The following is a 5,496-nucleotide window of genomic DNA, read 5'->3' on the forward strand; positions in this document are numbered from 1 at the left end:
GCTGGGGTCCTCGATTCCTCGGGTCCGAACCTACACAGGTGGACTCAAATGAGGGACCAAACAACTAGAACATAACTCTAAAAACATCCCCCAAAAACCCCCTAAAACACCTCAAACAATCATGCAAAAACATGCAAAGGAAGGCTGAACAGGGCAGGTTCGGCGGCACCTTCGGCGGCCGAAAGTCCCAGACAGAGACGAAAGTCTCTTTTCGGGGGCAACTTCGGCAGCCGAAAGGCCTGCCTCCCCAGCCATGTTCGGCGGCCGAAAGTTCCTTCGGCTGCCGAAAGTTCCTTCGGCTGCCGAACCTGGTTTCTGCCAAAGGGTAGAAACTTGGCTCCTTTAAGCACATTTGCCTCCCAAAACTTACAACATGCATATAACTCATCCAAATCATGCAAATATACATACATTGGCTCCTAGGGGCTTCAAACTAACTTAAACCCCAACTACATTGCTCAAAACATAACATTAACTCAAAAACCTAACTATGAGCTAAACATGCATTCTACCCCATAGATCTTGCATAAAACTTACTTTAAACATGAAATGAGCTTAAGATCGGCTCTTACCTCTTGAAGATCGAGAGAGAGACGTCCTAAACTCGAAGGTGGGAGATTTTTGAGTTCTTGAACCTCAAAACTCCAAAACTTGCTTTAAACTCGAAAATCTTCAAAACAACGTAAAAACTTGTGAAAATCTTGAAAGATTTGAAGGAAAGAACTCAAGGATGGTGAAGAATGGCGGAAAGGCTCACCTTGGCCGAGAATGGGGAAAAAGCTCGCCCGTTTTCGGCTAAGGGACCTTTTTATAGTGGCTGGCCAGGCCACGTTCGGGGGCCGAAAGTGCCTCCGCATGCATGCCATGTTCGGCGGCCGAACTTGAGGTTCGGCAGCCGAACCTGGACTTCCCTCACTTATGCCTTCGGGAGCCTAAAGCACTCCCGAAGTGCATGCATGATCGGCGGCCGAACTTTGAGTTTCGGCGACCGAACCTGAGTTTCCTCCAAGGGTGTTTTTATTCCAAAAATTCATTTCCTCTTTAATTAAAATCATCAAAAACATTAAAACATTTCATGAAAACATGATTTTACCCCTTCTAGAGGTCTCCGACATCCGAGATTCCACCGGACGGTAGGAATTCCGATACCAGAGTCTAGCCGGGTATTACATGACCCCCAAACATTGCATTCCTTTCCCACTCTCTTTTTTTTTTTTCTTTTTTTTTTCTTTTCTTTTATATATATATATATATATATATATACGCGACCGACCTCAGAATTTCAACAAATACATAAATGCCTCACCCTTTTTTCCTTTTACATAAATTATTCACCAGGCTTTAAAGAAAAAATCGGCCGTAATAAAACCTTTGTGCTTCGCCTGCGTTCCTTTCCGCCGCCGGCGCATACGAAGTTGAAGGCATCGCAAGGGATCCCGCGACCTCCCACAGTTGTCTTCCCCATCCTCAAGATGACCGAGCTTTCTCTGCTGTTACAACGCACGGCTTCGGGCTTCGCCGGTGACACCCATGACTGGACGCGACATTGGATCGTCACCTTCCTGCGCCGGCTGTCCCGACGCCGTTCACCAGGCATGAAGTCACTGTTATCATGAACTCAAAGCAGCAGATTCCCAATTTTTCACTCTTTATGTGGATCTCAATGGGTGGATCTGGAAACTTTAGAGATAGTAAAATCTCTTTCGTTTCCCACAGACGGCGCCAATTGATAAATCTTTTCCTCTTCCTGGTCCATAATAGATCTGGTTTTCTTCTGGGTCCCTTTTTGCTGGGCTTTCTGATGGGTCTCTCCATGTTCTACCTGGTGAAAGGACCTGTAAAATAAGAAAGAATAGTCAGGGGCCTACCGGGAGTGCCCCGGTGGAGGCCCTCCGACGCTCAAGTCAGATTTTATGGCTCAGAGTAGTATATTTAGGCAAGGGTTGCAGAAAGAATAAAAATGGTGTCCAGGAAGGAGAAGGAAGAAGAAGAGAGACCCCCCTTTTGCGTGGCCTTTACCGTGATATATATATCTGTCTCTCTGCCACAATGCTAGCTGTCTTCTGCCGCTCAGCTCCGTATGTACGGATGTGTCAGGCGCCTGCTCCATGCGTAACGGCCATTAATTCTCCTCTGATACGCATGCGGAAGGACCTACCAGCGGGGCATCTTGGTCATTTTCCCCTATCCGGGCTGGGTTGAATGGTAGGGCTGAAGTTGAGCCTGGTGAGGGCCTGATTACTGGGCCGAGAGGTTTGGGCCGGCTTGATTGAGGGGTCTAGGCGGAGTCCGGCCCTATGACTGAGCGGGCTGGACCTGACTCTCGAGGGGAATATTGAAGCCTTCAGATCATGGACTGTTTTCGTGGGCCTGACCTTTTAGACCGGGGTGAAGAAATCCATCGATCATCAAAGAGTATTCTATTTAGCTTATAATTTTTTCATTTTATTTTTTTTATAAAATTTAAGAATGATAATTATTTTAGTTGAATAACAAATTTTTTTCACTAACTTTTAAATTATACTCATCTTTAATATAAAATAAAAATATTTAAATTTTATTAAAATAATAAAATTATTATTAATGACATATATTTAAATTAAGTATTAAAAAATAATTTAAATTTTCATTAGGAAAAAATTAAATAATGTTAATAAAAAATATATTAAAAGTAAGATAAAATTATATAAAATTATAATAGTTAATTTATAAATCAATTTAATATAAAAAATAAAATTATTTTAAAATAATTAAAAAATAATAAAAATTATAAAACAGATGAAATATTATTATTTTCTTTTAATTTTATCCTTGATCTCCCCTACCACAATAATTATTTTTATAATTTTCTAAAACATATTTTAGCATTTGTTTTCCTCTTTTAATTGTTTCACTTTCTTATTAGTAGAGTAATAAAAAAAGTAATTGATATTTAAGTGATTAAATAAGATAAAAGAGTAATTTAATTAAATTAATAATTATTTTATTATAACTTTAGTGATTTAATTATTTTCTTAATTTCATAAAAATCTTGACCAATAAATAAAAGTGCAAATTCAGATAAAATTTCATGTTCATCAATAATTTTTTTTTTTTTTTTTTTTTTTTTTTTTTTTTATAAATAAGAGATTGAGGATATGAAAAATCAAATCTGAATCTAACAATGGGATGATATGTTTTTTACTATTAAATTAAATCACGTTAACCATTCCATCAACAACCTTATTTTTATTATTATTAATCTAACATAAAGTAATTTTTATATAATATTTGTAACTTAATATTAGTATGAAAAAATTACTATTTAATCATTATAATATAAAAAAATTTACTATTTAAATGTTTTGATTTTAAAAAATATATTAAAACGTGTCCTAATATTTTAAAAAAGTTTATTATTTAGTCATTTTATTAATTTTACTATAACATATTTTATTATTTAGTCTTTATAATTTAAAAAATTTATTAGTTGGTCACTTAAATTTTTAAAAAAATTACTAATTAGTCCTTACTTTTAGATTTTTTTACCATAACTAAAATTAATTGAGAGACTAACTAGTAGATTTTTTAAAATATCATAAATATTTTAATACATTTTTTAAAATTGAGAGATCAATTAGTAAATTTTTTATGTTATAAGGGCAATCGCAACGGATTAGGTATTTTTGAGTACCCGGTCCGATTGAATCCTAATAGTACAAATTTGAATAATTATAATCCTTTCTGAATTAAAATAAAAATAAAATTAAAAGAAGTTGGAGAATTTTTTAAAATATTTCTTCTTACTATTTGCTTCTTTAATTTATATTATATTGCAAATATTCTCTCCAACTTTCGGAGAATAAAACCTAATCACAGACTGGCCTATTTTTTTCTGCTGTTTATGTTGCCCTTTTCCTTTAGTCCCCGTAGCAAATCCCACTCTCAGCTTCAAGTGTTCTTCTGTAGAACCCAGCTACCGAAGACATCTAGGGTATTCATATCGGCCCTGTAATGTGTTTGAGTGAATTCTAGCAGCTCCGACCATGTGAAGTCTGGGTACAACCTTGGATTGTTGGAGTCGATCAAGTTATTCGGCGGCTTCACCACCTTGTCCATGTTTGGACACAGAAAGAAAGCAATGGATTTCCTAACTTTTTTATTGTTTACCACTGCTCTGTGCAAGCAACTCCTGAAAATGCCATTTGATAAAGCCTGAAACACCACAAGTTTATTCAATTGTTGGTAGCAGCAACTAGGGTTTCCAAATAGGTTTAGCTCAACCTATTTTCAACCATAGAAAATTGATTACGCAGAGAGTCTAGTGGTGATCTTACCATGAATGTGTCTCCGATATTGACAACAAAAGCTTGAGAATCGGGGCGAACGAAATGCCATTTCTCATCGACTAACACTTGGAGGCCACCAACTTCATCCTGATGAAGGATTGTTAAGGAGGTAGGGTCACAGTGAGGCCCAGTTCCGAGAGTTAAATGAGGTTGCTGGCAGGGAGGATAGTTATTTAATCTCATTATGGAATCATTTCCCTTAAAGAATTCTTTAAAGTATTCTCGGCCAGCACCTAGACTGAATCCCTAAAGCTCCATAATCTTGAGGGCTAGAGTGTTCATGGCTTCACAGTATTCTTGATACACCTTTCTATTAAAAAGTGAGGACAAAAGCCTTGTTATCAACCCCAAAAAAAGAAATTTGCATACAATATATACTATTTAGTTTGTAATAAAATGATTCACTGTTCTTACCCAAAATCTTCAAATTCTTCTCCCATGACGTTGAAGAAATATTCTTGGACAATGTTGGACAACTGATCATCATCAGAGTATCGAAAAGAGAGAGTTTCTTTCCACGGAAGTTTGGAGGAGAACCTGCCAGTGAAGCTACTAGTATATCCACAGTGTTCTCCTAACTTTCTCTGAGCTCTTTGCTTCTCCGCTAGTGACAAGCCAAAGAACTTGTCCATATACTCATGAGCTTTAGCTATAAGTCCCGAATCAACACCATGATTAACAATTAGAAAGAAGCCATGCTTCCTGCATGCCTCATTAATGAGCTGAAAAGCTTTTGAGACAGCAGAAGGGTCTCCGGACAGAAAGCTTCCCAAGTCAATGGGAGGAATTACAAGTTCCGGGGACTCGAGGCAGGGCTTCTCATGTTCAGGCCAAATGAACTCAGAAGGTATGTTGTTTTGATGTTGAATAATGGAGGCATCGAAAACAACAGGTTCTTGTTTTTCAATTTTTGGAATTGCCATGTTTAACGTGCAGCTATCAATGGACATTTTGCGTGAATTTGTCGATGGAGGAGAGATGAAGTTGGCTCAGCGAGAGGGAAGAGAAAAGCCAAATCCGTTCTTAGAAAATATTGGAATGTTATTGCTCGTATCCTAGCTGCTACTCCTATTTATATCCTAAATCCCCATATTAAATTATAATAATAAGAAATTTCTTTATAAAATAAAATTTCTTAAACAATATTCTCTCTCTTAATTTTCATATT

The 5,496-nt window shown here is 36.9% G+C and overlaps 1 pseudogene; it reads right to left on the reverse strand.

Annotated features, from left to right (window-relative positions):
* Nucleotides 1-3,930: 3,930 nt before the first annotated feature.
* Nucleotides 3,931-5,278, reverse strand: LOC110625573 (annotated as a pseudogene).
* Between the last annotated feature and the right edge of the window lie 218 nt (nucleotides 5,279-5,496).

Source organism: Manihot esculenta, chromosome 11, assembly GCF_001659605.2.
Source record: "Manihot esculenta cultivar AM560-2 chromosome 11, M.esculenta_v8, whole genome shotgun sequence".
NCBI classification, from domain to species: Eukaryota; Viridiplantae; Streptophyta; class Magnoliopsida; order Malpighiales; family Euphorbiaceae; genus Manihot; species Manihot esculenta.